Genomic DNA, 19,137 nt, shown 5'->3' on the forward strand with positions numbered 1-19,137 from the left:
GTATATGGAAGCACTAATCCTCAAGGCATTGTGGATTCTGTGTGGAACTTTGCCTGTAAAAAACTGGTCTGAACAGTTATTCTCCATTATGTGTGGAATAACTTGTATTAATGTGCAGGGATTCTGTCCGGAAATGTCATTTCTGGCCACATAGTATCCTCTCATATGAAGCTGTCTAATTTATAATGAGGATATTGATAGGGGGGATTTACCCAGTTAAAATTACGGGGACCTGGGTTATCAAATGAGTAATGGGAAGGGGTCCCAGTAATATGAGAGCATAAACCAAAGAGATGAAAATAATCAAACAAACATAACTTCAGTCCACATTGTTTAATTCTCAATGGGATGATATATTGAATAAGTATACTTTACACAATCATTAATCTGTGGTTAATCACAGTGCCCCAAAGGTAGAGACGGGGAGGGTAGTGTGATGGTGTTGGGAGTTGGTGAAGGAAAGAAAAAGGATTCTTGAGTGACAGTAAAATCAGTAATTAAAGCTTATTTCACAAAGTTACAAAATCTGTACCACTAAACAAGACCAACAGGTACATGCGAATTATTTTAAACACAGATCATACTCCAGATGTTCAATGAATGAAAACAATGGGGTGTGGAGTTGACGATGAAGGACAATCGGTTGTCGACGTTTCCACCCTCGTACGTGCAGATATTAGTGATAATCTTGCTGTGGGGTCTTCATCAGGACCGGGGTGTAGGGGACACGTAACCTAATCAAGGTATAAATGTATGTGTTAAGAATACGGGAAATATTATCCCTGAATTACTTAAGATGACAAAGCACACCATCCACATAATGGGATTGACTGAGGATAACATCAGCGTCCCGCGAAAATGGCTGGGACAAAATTAGTCTGCGCAAGTAACAATTAGCGCAAGTCATGCATGAGGTTGAGTCGTGTTGAAACATCACACTGATTCAGTACTTAATGGAAAACCAGAGGTCAAGAGCAAATGGGGATAGGCCAGAACCGCAGGGATGGACAGTTTAAAAATTCGGTAGGAAATACTGATAATTTCAACATAATTAACCGAATATAGATATGGGCAGCTTGCATAACGAGTCGATGCTTATTGGTACTAATGTTAGAGTACCAGACAATTAAAACTTACCACGGGTGTGGTATAGGCAGGACCCGATGAGGTGTGGGTTCAAAGTCGCTTTTAATGGAGAATCTATAGGGTTTGAATGTAAAGACAATACACTATTGTTAGAGACCGTGCTGGGAGGTTATTGTACAGAATGACCAAATGGTGAGAAACTCACCGTAGTTTAACCCAGACGCTGTTTGTATAATTCGGGTTCTTGGGGGTCCCTTGTATCATCAGTAATGTGCAATCTAGCAAATATAGAACAAATGCACTAATTAGGGAACTGTTCGAAACTAAAGACGATCAAACTGATTGGTCTCGACGGACCCTATTGTAAAACTCACCCGTACGCCGTAACTGGAACACGTTCGGCGGGGATCGCGTTCAGTTGCGATCAGGTGGTATCGGGTGATTTGATGTGTCTAAGAAGTGGGAAAGTACAAAGGTATTAGCGTCAAAGTCCTTGAACGGGTGGCTAAGGAGTGTGAGAAACCTGCCCGGTCGCGGCCCGCTTACCGCTCATGGAATGAATCCTGTTCTGAACACTGCTCACAGTCGCAATGGCGAGGCAGAGTTCCGGGTACGGGAATATCACCACGGAAACCGAGTCACATGATGATGTACGCCTACGATAAACATAGTGGAAAGACTCCCGGGGTTGCTAGGTTACAGGGAAACAAACTACTGCGATGTTGTATGCACAATTTGTTAATCATAATTCCTGACATATCGAAGAGAAAACTACCCAGATGGAATACGGCAATTTCCAACTTATTGCGGTCATTGGTTATGGATAGACAACAAAATGACCTAATGAGATACCGCGTGTGTGGTGATTCAAGGGGTATTGTATCACATTGGTGTGCAAAAAATTGCCGCCTTGTTATCATTAGTATGGCATACAATATACGTTCAGGTGCACACTGAATAAGATGTAGAACAGGTTGTGACTTATTGACAATACTGATAGACAGACATCATGTGGATGGGTGTACACTCATTGATAGTGGTGGATGTCATATCAATCACAGGGTGGTGTACCTCTCGCATGAGGGTAAAGACCACCTTACAAGGCCAGTGTAGCTGTATTAGGCTTATAGGCAATGGGTAACACAAAACATTAGAACCATCAGGAATGTTTGTTAAGGACATGAAATTGCCACAACTTTGCAAAGATGGCGTACCTCACACATGCGGGTAAAGGCCATTTGTACTTTGAATGAGACTGACTTCAAGGCAAAGTGGCTAATTGGGAGAAGGAGCTGTCCTGTTCATTAAGCCCAGATTCAATTGAGTCGAAGGTAAGCATCCATCTTAGCTCACGGGTATTAAGGATGTTAGAGATGTTCCCACCCCGGGGTCCGAGTGTGGCTTTTTCAATAATTACCCACTTTAAACTCTCTGGTGAGTGTCCTGCTGTAGAAAAGTGGTCGACCAAGGGTGCGCCTTGTACTTGACATCGGATTCTACTCATATGTTGGAGTATCCTCACTTTTGCTTTTTGCTGGGTCTGCCCAATGTATATCAGTTGGCATGGACACAGAATGGCGTAGATGATGTTTACAGAGTTGCAATTAGTGTGTGACTTGATTGAAATTTTGTGATGACGATATGTAAATTCCTTTGTCTGGATCGTACTTTCACATGCTTTGCAGCTACCACATCTAAAGTGGCCCACAATCGGAGGTAGATTCCACAGAGTGGCGATGGTGGGATCCTCTGGTGTCTTGAGGAAGGAGCGCACCACGTGGTCTTTGACACTTCTTTTTTTTTTTTTTTTTTTTTTTTTTTTTTCAAAACCTTTATTGCACTTTGCATATTACACAGCGGATCGCCTACAACCCTACGGGCCGGCCGCTATTTCGTGTAAGTTAGACATGATTTAAGTTTGCAATGTATCAAAGAAATCAACAGTGTTATTAAGTGTCCAGTAGAGCATACTCCATATTAAAAGTGCATTTGAGACAGCATTGTTGACGTTAGAAGTGGTTTTGATGGCATTTTGTCTTTTTTGAAAAACAACAAACTCCAAACCTAAAACAGTAGGAATGATAGTACGATCAGACATAGGTCAACGCATTTCCTCTCGGGAGAGGCTCATTCCCTCCCCTTGCTCCAGTGTGCTAGTGTCCCTGTCCACTCCCTACTCCTATCCACCCACATCCCCAATTCAGCAGGTCGAAAGAGGGGACGTATGTAATAGCCCCGGTCGCTCTCCTGCCCAACCACCTCCACCAGGCTCACCCCTCCTCTCCTTCTTCGTCAGAATCTTCCTGCTCTTCCTCCTCTAAGGGATCACAAATGTCCCCCCTGTACCCATTCCATTGCAGCCACACTTTGTTCCATTTCCTCGGGCATGCTCGGCTGGAGTATACCGCCCTCTTGGTCACCATCACCGTATCCATGTGTAGACACCATTGGGACTTGGACGGGAGGTCTGCCACCCCCCATCGCTGCGCTATGTCTCGCTTTGCCATCATTAACCCCACCGTGACCCAGAGTTGTTCATACCTAGACAGGTCAGTGGGTTCCCAAATGTTAAGTATGCACCTCCGCGGATCGGGCAGTAGGGACTGATTCAGTGTTTGGGAGATCGTACGGAGTATTTGCTTCCAATATTCCTGTATCTTGGGACAGTCCCATATAGTGTGGAAAAACGTGCCCTCCTCCCCACACCCACGGAGGCAATATGGATGGGGCGCCCTATGTATGCGGTGTAGCATGGACCTTGTGTAATAAACCCTGTGTAGGATCTTGAACTGCACTAGGCGCATACGCGCTGAGATGCCCACCTCTTTGGGGGATCCAAGAGCTGCATTCCATTCATGTTCATCCATGTCTCCTACGTCCTCCTCCCATTTCCCTTTAAGTTGGAGTGTTGGATCCGGGGAGTTATTAAGCAATTTACGGTACGTGAGTGACGTCGCCCTTTCCAGCATGTAGTCAGTGAGGAGGCGATCTTCCAGAGGCGAGGATTCGGGCAAAGGTGTGTCGGGGGGCAGGGCCGCGAGCAATGCATGTTGTATTTGAATGTACCTATAAAGCTCCCTGTTACCCAAACCATATAATTCTTTTAAGCGGTCGAAGGGTATCACAGCATTCCTCTCCCATAAGTCACCCACCGTGGAAATACCTATCGTGTCCCAGTGCTCAAAGCCCTTAGTGTTCCTCATATTACCTAGTGCCCGCGAATCCCACAGCGGAGTCATCCTGGTGGTCTTCCCCTTCCAACCCAGCGCCGCTGTCGCCGTGTGCCATAATTGAACAGTTAATTTAGTGGGGCCCACTAAGGCCCGCACCCTACGGTGGTCATACAACGGACCCAGCAAGGTATCTGTGCCCAATTGAGCCCTATCCGACTGGAAGGCTGGTTCGGTTTGTGGGGCGTGAATCCATTGGTTTATTGGCTTCAGGTGTGCAGCCCAGTAGTACAGTTTAAGATTTGGCAGTGCAATACCCCCATCGTACCAATCCCTATGCAGCTTTGATTGCGCCACGCGCGCAGGGAGGTTACCCCATAGAAGGTTCGAAACTAGAGCAGCTACTTTCTGGAAGAATCGCGGTGTCACGGGATAGGGTGTATTTTCGAGGACATACAAGAAACGTGGCAGTGCCATCATCTTGTAGAGCGCTGCCCTGCCCAAGAGTGTCAGCGGCAGGTCAGACCAAAATTTGACATCTCGTTTCAGCCTGTCCAGGTGGGGTTTCAAGTTTTTATCTACAAATTCAACCGGATCTCTGGTGATGTGGATACCTAGGTATTTAAAGGAAGAACCCGCCTGTTTCAGTGGGCACGTGTCGGCCAGAATCGGGGCCGGGCCCCGCAAGACGTACAGCTCAGATTTGGTCCAATTCAACGCATAGCCAGAAACGCTGCCATACGTATCACAGATATTTAGCAACGCCGGCACCCCATCCACAGGTTCTGTCAGATAAAGCAGCATATCATCTGCGTATAATGACAGACGGTCTTCCCATCCCCCCCTCCATCTTATGCCCTTGAGGAGCGGTGAAGTCCTCAGAAGGGTCGCAAGAGGCTCCAAAGAGATTGCGAACAGTAGGGGCGACAGAGGGCACCCCTGTCGTGTGCCCCTCCCCAACGGAAATGTACGTGATATATGGCCGTTAGCCACCACCTGCGCCACCGGGTCGGTGTAGAGTAGCCTGACCCATGCAATAAAGCGAGGTCCGAATCCCAGATGGCTCAATGTCTCAAACAGGTATTCCCACTCCACCAGATCAAAAGCCATTTTGGCGTCAAGGGCCAAAATCACTGCTGGCGTGTCGATAGTGTCCGCCCTGGCCAATACCCCGTGTAGCCGCCGCAGATTCAATGATGTATTTCTATGTGGCATAAATCCGGACTGGTCCGGATGTATAATTGACGACAGATGGGGCAGGAGCCGTTGCGCCAGGAGTTTAGCCAATATCTTCGCTTCGGCATTAAGTAAGGAAACAGGCCGATAGGAGGAGCACTCATCCGGCGGTTTGCCGGGCTTGGGGATGGTCACGATGGTCGCTGCCCGTTGGTCTGGTGGGAGGAGACCCCTTGCCAGACATTCCTTATACATCCCTAACAGATGCACACTGAGGGTCTCAGGCATCGCTTGGTACCATTCAATGGGTACGCCGTTTGGGCCCATTGCTTTTCCCGGGTGTAGAGCCTTGATTGCCGTCTGGATTTCGTCGACAGTGATGTCTGCCTCCAGCTCATCGGAGGCCTCCCGCGACAACGTCTGGACCTCTATCGGAGCTAAGAGGGCCCTGGCCCTTTCAGCTGTGACCACACACTCCGGGGTGTACACTCGCTCATAATGGGTCGCCAGCAGCTCAGTGATTTGCCGCGGATCCGTATGTACCACCCCTCTCTCATCTTTCAGACTTTGGATCCCGCTAACGCTGCCCTCTCGCTTATCAAGCCACGCCAGCATTTTTCCAGCTTTGTCTCCCACCTCATAAATTCTATTGCGAGTGTCGGCTATGTGTCCCTTCACCAGCTGGCGCAAGTGATCAGCATATAATTGTTGCTGGAGGGTGAGGGCGTGAAGGCCGGCGGGAGAGGGGTTACTCTCATGAGTTTCGGTTTGTTCCAACAGTGCCACCTCCAGATCGTCCAGCTCACGTGACAGCTGCCTTCTGTGCCCCGTGATGGAGTTAATTGCTTGCCCTCGTAGAACCGTTTTGTAGGCTTCCCAGAGTACCGCCGGGGAGCGCACCGAATGTATGTTTTCAAGGAAGTACTGCTTCGTTGTGTTTTTAAGAGCCTTACAGACCCGTGGGACCTTGAGGTATGCAGCACTAATGGGGTAGATGCGTTTTCGTGCACTAGTCTGTGAGGAGAGTGACAATGTGAGTGGCGAGTGGTCGGAAATCCCTCTCGGGTGGATCACCATTGCATCAACATAGTGGAGGCCCTCCCCCAGCGTTAGGAAGTAGTCAATGCGCGACAGGCTTCCATGCACCGTAGAGTGGAAAGTGTATTGTTGCGCGCTGGGGTGTAAGTGTCTCCAGATGTCAGTCAAACCCATGGATGCTGCGAAGCGTTGGAAGTAGGAGTCCCCCCCCGTGGAGCCGGCGCGGGGTGTTTGTCCAATTGCGCGTCCATGACAGCATTAAAGTCCCCCCCCAGAATGATCTCACCCTCGGGGAGAGTCAAAAGGAATTCTCCCAGGTTTGGGAGGTGGACCGACTGCAAAGCTGGTGGGATATATACAGACACCACGTTGAAGAGCTTCCCCTCCCATTGCCCATGCAAGGCTGCGAAGCATCCTTGATCATCAGTCTTAGTCGACAAGGGAAGGAATCGTGAGTTTTTTTGTACCAGTATACCAGACCCCCTGGATCCTGACGTAAACTCGGAGTGGACCCACATTCTATATCCGCGTCTGTCCAAGGCTTTCACTGCCCCCCCTACCAAATGGGTCTCTTGCAGCAGGGCCAAGGCAGGTCGCTGGCGCTTAATTGCAGTCAGTACCAACCCCCGTTTAACCTTGTCTCCCAAGCCTCTCACATTCCAGGACATTAAACGCAAGGGAGGGCAGTGTGAGTCAGTGGATTCTACGTCTACTACCGGGCCATTGTTAACAGCCATCAGTGTTTAGAGTGTTCGGGGTGTACCGGTTGAAAAGCTGATTTGCACTCATTGCCGTGCCTTTGCACAGCCAAGAAGTAAGGAACATTACGGGGGCATAGTATCGCTGTCCTTCCCCAGCAACATGCACTGGCGCACACATGGGTTAAAGCAGTGACCCTGACCGCTTGCACACATTCCTAACATCAACAAAAACAGTTCAGAACAAACCCCCCTCCCTGCTCCCCTGCCAAACGGACTTCGAACTGCCCGCCACCCCAACCAAGCAGAGTGCTTTACCCTTCCCATAAGCAGAGTACTTGCGTGTAGGGGGGAGAGCGTCTCCCCGGGCAGGCGGCCTCCCTGTAGGCTGTCGGGGCGGCCATGCCAGAGTCTACGTGCAGCAGTTCAAACAACAATTCACCTCGGGAGTCAGTGATCTTTAGCGATGCAGAGTTCGGGGTAGGAGTCATTCGTCCCCACCTCCTCCTTCAAATCCATGGGATGGAGACCGTTCCAGTCTTTCTCCTCGACCAGACGTTTGGGAGTCCGTTCTGCTGCCACCCCTACGGTCTTGATCCGGCCTATGCGTCTTGCGTTGTCTCCCAACAGTTTGCCATCCCTCCAGCCAGTCCCGGGCCGTTTCAGGGTTATCGAAAAACCACACCTTTTTGTCGGCGACCACTCGAAGTTTAGCCGGGAAGATCATGGAGTATGGTAGTTCCTTTTCTCTCAGGGTCTTTTTCACTTCTAGGAACGTTCTCCTCCTTCTGGCCACCTCCGCCGTGTAGTCCGGAAAGAAAGCAATCCTTGAGTTTTGGATTTGTATGGCCGGCGCCACTCTCGCGGCCTGTAGAATGGCGTCCCGGTCGCGGAAATTGAACAACCTGGCCAGAATCGGTCGTGGCGTGCCTCCCGTCTCGGGCTTTCCTCCCGGAACTCGATGGGCCCTTTCAACCGAAAAGAAGTTTGAGAGCCCCTTAGGTTGTAGCCGGGTCTTGACTAGGTCCTCCACATAGAGGTCTAGTGCCCCCGTATCCTCCGATTCCGGCACGCCTAAAATACGGACATTGTTGCGTCTGGAACGGCCTTCCTGTCTTTTACACTTCTTGCTTTTTTAAAAGCATGTAATGGCGGGTCAGTTTGTTGGATGTCGTCTGATATGAGTTCCCAATGGTGGTTAATTATGCGTTTTATTTTGTTGCTTTTCGTGTTGAATGTAGTGACACAGACGATTCTTTGTTCTGATTGGTCTTGGTTGATCTTCGGAACCAGTAATTCATCTCGAGGGTAAAACCAGGCCCTCTTCCTTGCTCGCTTGATCAATTGCTTGGGGTAACCTCTACTTTCAAGTCTCTGTTTCAGTTCTTGTGATTCAGTGAAATAGTGGTCTTTATTGGAGCAGTTCCGATGGATACGTAGGAATTGCCCGAAGGGCAGGTTGTCTCGGAGGGCTCGAGGGTGGTGGCTGTCGTAGTGCAGAAGTGAATTTCTCTCAGCCGGTTTTCGGTACAGCGTGGTCAGTAATTGACCTGAGTTCTCATAGATGGTAAGATCCAAGAAATTAATCTGATGGTTGTCTGATTGGATCGTGAACTTTAGGAATTGGGACTGTTCGTTCAGCCAACCAAAAAACACCATTAGTTCTTCCAAGCCACCGTTCCATATCAGTAGGATGTCGTCTATCTAACGCATCCAGAGACTGAGGTGGTCTCTGTATGGATTAATCTGACTAAGGACGGTGTCTTGCTCAAAAGCTGCCATATACAGGATGGCTACATCTGGAGCAAAGGGAGCCCCCATTGCTACTCCTGACGTTTGGATGTAGAATTTATCCTTAAAAATGAAGAAGTTCTTGGTCATGGCTATGCGGAGTAAAGCCACAATAAATTCAGTAGGTACTTGGACCGGAGCTGGTCGCTGGTGCAGGCAAGGCGTAATAACCATTAGTGCTTCCTGTTGGGGAATGCACGTGTACAACGATACTACGTCACAAGTGGCTAGTCAGCTGTGGTTTATTCAGGAAATTGAACTCCAATTCTGATAAAAACCCTTGATCGAGACCAGCTTGGGTTACTTCTAGAATTTCCCGTGCAATTGCTTGTGTTGGATCGGATCGTAGTAGTTGGTAACTAGTTGCATCATTCAATTGACGGAGGACTTCAGATTCATAAGAATTGGCATCCTGCACCACGATCGCTCCACCCTTGTCTGCCGGTTTAATAACAAGTTGGGTATTCTGAGCATTTTGTTCCCAGGAGTTGTAATACATCTCTTAACACAACCGATTTGTATGCCAGAATCTTGTGCGAAAAAATCGAAACAGTTTTCGCAAAATAAGGCTAAAGTACTTCTTCCGTAACTCTGCACCAAGTATCCAATCATCTACTACTGGACTTAGACCTCCGTCTACATTTGTCCCGTTCAACAGTGCCATGTCACACAAGATTCTGGCATACGAATCAGTTGTGTTAAGAGATGTATTACAACTCCTGGGAACAAAATGCTACACTAGATTCAACACAAGCAAGAAAGAGAAACTGGCCCTTCAAACTTTGGCTCAGAATACCCAACTTGTTATTAAACTGGCAGACAAGGGTGGAGCGATCGTGGTGCAGGATGCCAATTCTTATGAATCTGAAGTCCTCCGTCAATTGAATGATGCAACTAGTTACCAACTACTACAATCCGATCCAACACAAGCAATTGCACGGGAAATTCTAGAAGTAACCCAAGCTGGTCTCGATCAAGGGTTTTTATCAGAATTGGAGTTCAATTTCCTGAATAAACCACATCCACGTTTGGCTACTATTTATACTATACCAAAGATTCATAAATCAATGACGAACCCTCCTGGCCATCCCATTGTGTCCGGGTGTGGCTCCATCCTCGAGCCCCTGGGCAAATATATAGACTTCTTCCTAAAACCGATTGCAGAGGCCACTCCAGCCTATTTGCGTGACACCATGCATGCCATTAATACAGTGGAAGGATTAACTTTTGATGCGGATCAACAACGACTAGCCACTTGTGACGTAGTATCGTTGTACACGTGCATTCCCCAACAGGAAGCACTAATGGTTATTACGCGTTGCCTGCACCAGCGACCAGCTCCAGTCCAAGTACCTACTGAATTTATTGTGGCTTTACTCCGCATAGCCATGACCAAGAACTTCTTCATTTTTAAGGATAAATTCTACATCCAAACGTCAGGAGTAGCAATGGGGGCTCCCTTTGCTCCAGATGTAGCCATCCTGTATATGGCAGCTTTTGAGCAAGACACCGTCCTTAGTCAGATTAATCCATACAGAGACCACCTCAGTCTCTGGATGCGTTATATAGACGACATCCTACTGATATGGAACGGTGGCTTGGAAGAACTAATGGTGTTTTTTGGTTGGCTGAACGAACAGTCCCAATTCCTAAAGTTCACGATCCAATCAGACAACCATCAGATTAATTTCTTGGATCTTACCATCTATGAGAACTCAGGTCAATTACTGACCACGCTGTACCGAAAACCGGCTGAGAGAAATTCACTTCTGCACTACGACAGCCACCACCCTCGAGCCCTCCGAGACAACCTGCCCTTCGGGCAATTCCTACGTATCCGTCGGAACTGCTCCAATAAAGACCACTATTTCACTGAATCACAAGAACTGAAACAGAGACTTGAAAGTAGAGGTTACCCCAAGCAATTGATCAAGCGAGCAAGGAAGAGGGCCTGGTTTTACCCTCGAGATGAATTACTGGTTCGGAAGATCAACCAAGACCAATCAGAACAAAGAATCGTCTGTGTCACTACATTCAACACGAAAAGCAACAAAATAAAACGCATAATTAACCACCATTGGGAACTCATATCAGACGACATCCAACAAACTGACCCGCCACTACATGCTTTTAAAAAAGCAAGAAGTGTCAAAGACCACGTGGTGCGCTCCTTCCTCAAGACACCAGAGGATCCCACCATCGCCACTCTGTGGAATCTACCTCCGATTGTGGGCCACTTTAGATGTGGTAGCTGCAAAGCATGTGAAAGTACGATCCAGACAAAGGAATTTACATATCGTCATCACAAAATTTCAATCAAGTCACACACTAATTGCAACTCTGTAAACATCATCTACGCCATTCTATGTCCATGCCAACTGATATACATTGGGCAGACCCAGCAAAAAGCAAAAGTGAGGATACTCCAACATATGAGTAGAATCCGATGTCAAGTACAAGGCGCACCCTTGGTCGACCACTTTTCTACAGCAGGACACTCACCAGAGAGTTTAAAGTGGGTAATTATTGAAAAAGCCACACTCGGACCCCGGGGTGGGAACATCTCTAACATCCTTAATACCCGTGAGCTAAGATGGATGCTTACCTTCGACTCAATTGAATCTGGGCTTAATGAACAGGACAGCTCCTTCTCCCAATTAGCCACTTTGCCTTGAAGTCAGTCTCATTCAAAGTACAAATGGCCTTTACCCGAATGTGTGAGGTACGCCATCTTTGCAAAGTTGTGGCAATTTCATGTCCTTAACAAACATTCCCGATGGTTCTAATGTTTTGTGTTACCCATTGCCTATAAGCCTAATACAGCTACACTGGCCTTGTAAGGTGGTCTTTACCCTCATGCGAGAGGTACACCACCCTGTGATTGATATGACATCCACCACTATCAATGAGTGTACACCCATCCACATGATGTCTGTCTATCAGTATTGTCAATAAGTCACAACCTGTTCTACATCTTATTCAGTGTGCACCTGAACGTATATTGTATGCCATACTAATGATAACAAGGCGGCAATTTTTTGCACACCAATGGGATACAATACCCCTTGAATCACCACACACGCGGTATCTCATTAGGTCATTTTGTTGTCTATCCATAACCAATAACCGCAATAAGTTGGAAATTGCCGTATTCCATCTGGGTAGTTTTCTCTTCGATATGTCAGGAATTATGATTAACAAATTGTGCATACAACATCGCAGTAGTTTGTTTCCCTGTAACCTAGCAACCCCGGGAGTCTTTCCACTATGTTTATCGTAGGCGTACATCATCATGTGACTCGGTTTCCGTGGTGATATTCCCGTACCCGGAACTCTGCCTCGCCATTGCGACTGTGAGCAGTGTTCAGAACAGGATTCATTCCATGAGCGGTAAGCGGGCCGCGACCGGGCAGGTTTCTCACACTCCTTAGCCACCCGTTCAAGGACTTTGACGCTAATACCTTTGTACTTTCCCACTTCTTAGACACATCAAATCACCCGATACCACCTGATCGCAACTGAATGCGATCCCCGCCGAACGTGTTCCAGTTACGGCGTACGGGTGAGTTTTACAATAGGGTCCGTCGAGACCAATCAGTTTGATCGTCTTTAGTTTCGAACAGTTCCCTAATTAGTGCATTTGTTCTATATTTGCTAGATTGCACATTACTGATGGTACAAGGGACCCCCAAGAACCTGAATTATACAAACAGCGTCTGGGTTAAACTACGGTGAGTTTCTCACCATTTGGTCATTCTGTACAATAACCTCCCAGCACGGTCTCTAACAATAATGTATTGTCTTTACATTCAAACCCTACAGATTCTCCATTAAAAGCGACTTTGAACCCACACCTCATCGGGTCCTGCCTATACCACACCCGTGGTAAGTTTTAATTGTCTGGTACTCTAACATTAGTACCAATAAGCATCGACTCGTTATGCAAGCTGCCCATATCTATATTCGGTTAATTATGTTGAAATTATCAGTATTTCCTACCGAATTTTTAAACTGTCCATCCCTGCGGTTCTGGCCTATCCCCATTTGCTCTTGACCTCTGGTTTTCCATTAAGTACTGAATCAGTGTGATGTTTCAACACGACTCAACCTCATGCATGACTTGCGCTAATTGTTACTTGCGCAGACTAATTTTGTCCCAGCCATTTTCGCGGGACGCTGATGTTATCCTCAGTCAATCCCATTATGTGGATGGTGTGCTTTGTCATCTTAAGTAATTCAGGGATAATATTTCCCGTATTTTTAACACATACATTTATACCTTGATTAGGTTACGTGTCCCCTACACCCCGATCCTGATGAAGACCCCACAGCAAGATTATCACTAATATCTGCACGTACGAGGGTCGAAACGTCGACAACCGATTGTCCTTCATCGTCAACTCCACACCCCATTGTTTTCATTCATTGAACATCTGGAGTATGATCTGTGTTTAAAATAATTCGCATGTACCTGTTGGTCTTGTTTAGTGGTACAGATTTTGTAACTTTGTGAAATAAGCTTTAATTACTGATTTTACTGTCACTCAAGAATCCTTTTTCTTTCCTTCACCAACTCCCAACACCATCACACTACCCTCCCCGTCTCTACCTTTGGGGCACTGTGATTAACCACAGATTAATGATTGTGTAAAGTATACTTATTCAATATATCATCCCATTGTGAATTAAACAATGTGGACTGAAGTTATGTTTGTTTGATTATTTTCATCTCTTTGGTTTATGCTCTCATATTACTGGGACCCCTTCCCATTACTTAATTTATAATGAGGTCAATTGTGCCTTAGGACGCCGGAAAGGTAAGCTTCTCCCAGCAGTGCCTAGTTGATGCTATAAATCCAAGCTTGGTAGATGCCTCCAGCATGCAAGGACAGCACAAAAAGATTACACTTGTGTGAGCTTCATCCAGAACTGCCCTTTCATTGCCCAAGCAGTGTGGATTGCCACTGACAGAATGAAGGACGTCAGCAACGGGCGCTCCATCTTGAAGCACTGCAGTGTTATCTAGTAGGGAGCTGTTAAACAGCAATATGACTCCAGTGCAATAGGACACCCAACTTATAGGGTATCTCAGTGTACTGCCAATGCAAGAGTCCTTGTAAGTACCAAAGGACCCCATGGGTGTAACTCCCTTCGTAAAAATACTGTCTCTATGCTACAGAACTCACCTCAGTGTGAACTTTCTTCCAGAAGTGCCTGTCAGAGCTTTATGACTCCATTGTTTCCTTCCAGGGACCCACACAATAATTAAAGCTTGGATATGGGTAAACAATGGGCCGATTCATGGAGCCTAGTAACAGGTCCCTTGAGATGAATATCCAGAGGATTTATCCAAAAAGGGTGGGTTTACAGAAATTTCTGCAGCTCCCCCCACAATTAATTCGTTTTTTTTTAGGTCGAAGTAGGCAGCGCATCCGCTCTCTCTACGAGACCGGCTGTAATCAGTTAATGGGCATCAAGTCCATCCCCTTTTTGCCATTGCTTTTCATTTGTTGTCCTACTCTTTGTTCCTCCTTTCTCTCTTCGGTTCCTCCCACAGAGCAGGGACATAGTACTTTCTCATTCCACTATGGTTCTTTATCTGTTCCCTGTGGGACTATTATTTCCTTGGTTTCCTGCTCTGTTACTGTTTGTCTGTGTTTATCTTGAGACGCCTCTCTGATTACAATCAAATATAGCATTCTTCCTCCCATCTCTTCTTAATGCCACAGTTTTGCTACTGCTGTCTTTTTTACTGCTGCCTGCCCCACCGTGGCTCCCACTCTGTTGTTTGTATTTTTTTAATCAGGCTTTTTGGACTTATCGATCTCCACCGTCATTTGTGCCTTTTCTAGTTTTGGCATATTTTTAAGGGGGATTGGGCTTGTTTTTGAGGTATGGCCTGCAAAGGGTTTACATCCCACCCTCATTCTTTCCTGGCTTTTCTTTGGTTCCTGTACGGGACACTTACATTTCCTGCAGTTGTATTGGCTGTAGCATATTTTCTTGCATTGACCAATACTTGTTCTTTGTACGAGGAACTCTCCTGTTTGTACCCCACAAAGTACACAACCATCCCTTGACAACACGTGGCGATAAATCCCGCAGCAAGTGGAGTGCCCTTCTCTTCACAGCTTGAGGCAGCACTGTGCTCTCTGCGCAGACATAGCCAGTGGTTCACCTAGCTGGATAACCAGTAACGAGGAGAGAAGCAGCTGCTATCAGCATCTGTCATGGTTATGTTCGCTCACACGATGTTTGGCCGCTAATTATCAGGATTGTATTATCCTGGGATTTGTAAATGGCAAGTAGAAGATAGTCTCAATTCGTAGGGATCACGGGCGCATTATCTTGCTTCTGCCATGCACCAGTGTCTCAGTCTCAGATGCGCGCTCGCGCTAGAACAGGGCAAAGGATGGCTTCCGGTGTTGCATCATCACGTCTTTTATGCACTTTCAGTTTTCAGTTGCCCTTACGGCCGATGAATGGGGATTACCGGTAAGTAATCATAGCATTACCTCTGCGTCCCTCGTCCTCGACCCAGTTATCACTGATGAGGCATAATAAAGCAACCCCACAAGCAGGCCTTTGGCACAGCACACAGAGAACATACACAGAACACAAAAGTGGAGTGCAGCAAGTGAAAACACGTTATTAAACACACAGAATCAGGGTGGGGGGGCGGACAACCCCCACAGCATGCAACACACCACAACCAAAATTGGTCCGGTCAGACAGAGCACAAATCAGACGATAGTACATCACAAAAGTCGAATCAGTAGCCCAAGTCCCAGCCCAACAGATCTCATCAAGGGAAACCCCATGAAAAGCAGCCCAGGAAGCAGAAACACCCCTAGTGGAACGGGCCTGAACCCCAGAAGGGCAAGGCAAACCAGAGGCCTGATATGCCAGAGAAATAATCCAGCGACCCAGAGTAAGACGGGAGGCAGCCTTACCTCAACCAGCCAGACCAAAGGTCACAAAGAGAGAGTCAAAGAACGAAACCCCAAAGAGCGGGCAACATAAATAGACAACGCACGCTTCAGTGGAGAAGTGTGGCTCACTGGTTAGAAGCGGCAGACCCTGATGCAGAGGTCTGACCCGGGACCAGGGTTCAATTCCCGACGCGGCAGGGTCTTGGGCTCAATGTCCTCGGACTCGATAATTCTCGCCTCGGTGCCTACTCTAATCATGGGTCCCACTCTGCAACTCTGGGCAATAGCTTGCTTAATCTCCACAACGGCCCGAAAACGCTGGGATGCCTGGCTTCACCTTGGGGGTGCCCAGTAGGGGGAATCTCACAGGGAAAGCTAGGAAGGGTTCCACAGCGGTATACAGCGCCAGGATGCCTGTAAGGTGATAGTGCGCTCTACAAGTATACATACATTTACATTTCACATCCAGAGAGTGAAGCAATAACTCAGCAGGCGAGGAAGCAGAAGGACAGAAAGAAGGAAGAATCAACTCCTGAGAGGAATGAAAACAAGAATAAATCTTCAGACAAAACCCAGGATCCAAAGAAAGGACCACCGCATCATCCAAGAAACGTAAAAAGGGATGAGAACAACGCAAGGCAGTGAGCTCACCCAACCCCAGAGCAGAAGTAACAGCAGAAGAAAAGCCACTTTAAAAAGAGAGGATCTTAAGGTCAACAGACTCCAAGGGCTCAAAGGGAGAGGACTGCAGAGCACCCAGGACTAAAGAAAAATCCCAAAGAGGAACCGCAGAACGAGCAGAAGGAGAGAACAGAGAGAAACTCCGGAACAACCGGGAAACCAACAACCCATCCGAAGACGGGAGCGAAGACGGATCCCGGAAATCCCGAACAGCAGCCCACTGTCCCTTCAGAGTAGACAAGGCATAGTTCTTCTGCAACCCATCCAGAAAAAACTGAAGGATAGAAGAGATAGGGCAAGAGGTAGGAGACAGACCAAGCCCCGAACACCAGGAGGAGAAAGAAGCCCAATGTTTAGAGTAGGAGGACAAAGTGGAACTCCTACGGGAGCCCTGCATCACAGTGATGAGGTGGTCAGGCAAACCCCGGACCCCAAGAGACATCCGTTCAACCTCCGGACCGCCAGGATGATAGGGACCAGGAGGGAGGGAGAGGGCAACCAGCGAAGATGGGTAGCGGCGAAGAATCCAAGGAGGACCCACCGCCAGGCTCAACAACAACGGGAACCAGGACCTCCGAGGCCAGTGAGGCAAGCCAGCCACCATCTGGGCACCCACCCGCTGGACCTTCAGCAAGAAGGCCGGAATCAGGGGGAAGGGGGGAAGGCGTACAGCAACCAAGGGGGCCGCCGGAGAGACAACCCCTCCACCCCCAAAGCACCCAACTCCGGAGTCCAGGAACAAAAAAGGGGAAGCTGTACATTTGGTCCTTGAGGCAAACAAGTCCAGATGGGAGTCCCGAACCTCCAACAGAGCATCTGGAAAATCCTGGGGGAGAGACACAGGGTCAGAGAAGAAGGAAACCTGCGACTTAAGGCATCCACCACCACATTGTCCACCCCCCCTGATATGCTGAGCAGAGATGGCCAGAAGATGACACTCCGCCCAACCCGCAATTGCACAAGCTACCAGTTTTAACGAAGGACTGCGAGTACTGCCCTGGTGGTTGATGTAAGCCACAGTAACTGAGTTGTCGGACTGTACCAGGACATTGCACCCCAGCAGACGACCCTGGAAGAAACGAAGAGCACGGTCCACCCCAGACAGCTCCATCCAATTGGAGGACTGGTGGGACTCTGACCGGAGTCAAAGAGCCTGAGCAGCCCACTGACCCAGAGTCGCCCCCTAACCGGACGCACTGGCATCCATCATCAACACCAATGGAGGCAGCAGGTGAATCCACATCCCCTTGGAGATATTGGAGGAATCCAGCCACCACTGGAGAGCAGACACAACCTCCAGAGACACTGGCACAGAGACAGCATAGCCCCGAACCGGAAAAGGCACCCAACCTTGAAGATGCCACAGCAGAGGAAGAAGATGAAGCCTGGCCTAGGGCACCGTGAAGACAGTTGCAGCCATATGACCCTGAACCTCGAGCCACTGAAGGAGGGGAGCCGTGGCCTGGGAAAACAACCTCCGCAACAGGAACTGAAGTTGCAAAAGCCGGGAATCCGGAAGGAACACCTTCCCCAGGATCGAATCGAAGACGGCCCTGTGAAAGACCTCCAAGTTGCAGGAAGCAGCTGGCATTTCGGAAAGTTCACGAGAAACCTATGCTGCTCTAGCTTACGGATGGTCAAGGACAGGTGCTGAGACAGGACCGAGGGGGAAGGAGCCTGGAGCAGCCAATCGTCCAAGTAAGGAAACACCGACACACCCAGGAGGTGAAGATGGGCCACCAAGGGAGCCACTACCTTCGTGAACACATGGGGTGCGGATCAGAGACCAAATGGTAGGACGCAGAACTGCCAATGATGATCCTCCAGGCAGACGCGCCGGAACTTCTGATCCTCCAGAGCCACAGGCACATGAAGATAAGCGTCCTGGAGATCCAGCGTAGCAAACACCCAGCCGCCTGAATCAAATGTATCACCCGTTGCAAGGTCTCCATCTTGAATGGGATCTTCCGGACAAACAAGTTCAGACTCCGGAGATTGATGACAATCCGAAAACCTCCTGTGACCTTCGGAACAAGAAAGACACCCGAATAGGTCCCCAGACCCCACTCCAACCGGAGAACAGGCACAATCGCCTTCTTCAAGAGCAAAGTGCGAACACCTTCCACCAAAGACTGACGTTGAGACTGATTCAAGGGCGTCGGAGTCCGCACCACACTCGAGGGTGGAGGAAGGGACAGAAACTTGATCCGATACCCCCGGACCAGGACATCCAGCACCCACTGATCGGAGGTCGTCAGAAGGCAAGCAGGAAGGAACAACCACAACCTCCCACTCTCTGGTGCAACACCAGCGTGACCAACCTCGGGCGGCATAGTCAGGAACGCTGCGGCCCCTGTCCAGCATCTCGGGGGGGGGGGCTTCTTCTGGAACTTCAGGGGGAAACCGCTACCAGCACCTTTTGGGCCATTAAGGGAGGACTGCTGAAACCTGGAAGGCTTATGAAAGGTCTTGACATGAGAGAAAGAAAAATCCCTACACGAAGGCTGTCGACAGAAGGAAAAGGAATGCTTCCGCTCTTTGAAGATTTTCCTCAAGAGCGTCCCC

At 48.3% G+C, this 19,137-nt stretch overlaps 1 protein-coding gene across 1 annotated transcript in view; it reads left to right on the forward strand.

The window, feature by feature from the left end:
* The window catches only part of TIMP2 (TIMP metallopeptidase inhibitor 2), a 268,799-nt gene that overhangs the window by 141,060 nt on the left and 108,602 nt on the right, over positions 1–19,137 (forward strand). The window lies entirely within an intron of this gene.

The sequence above is a fragment of the Lissotriton vulgaris genome, chromosome 7 (genome assembly GCF_964263255.1).
Source record: "Lissotriton vulgaris chromosome 7, aLisVul1.2, whole genome shotgun sequence".
Lineage (NCBI taxonomy): Eukaryota > Metazoa > Chordata > Amphibia > Caudata > Salamandridae > Lissotriton > Lissotriton vulgaris.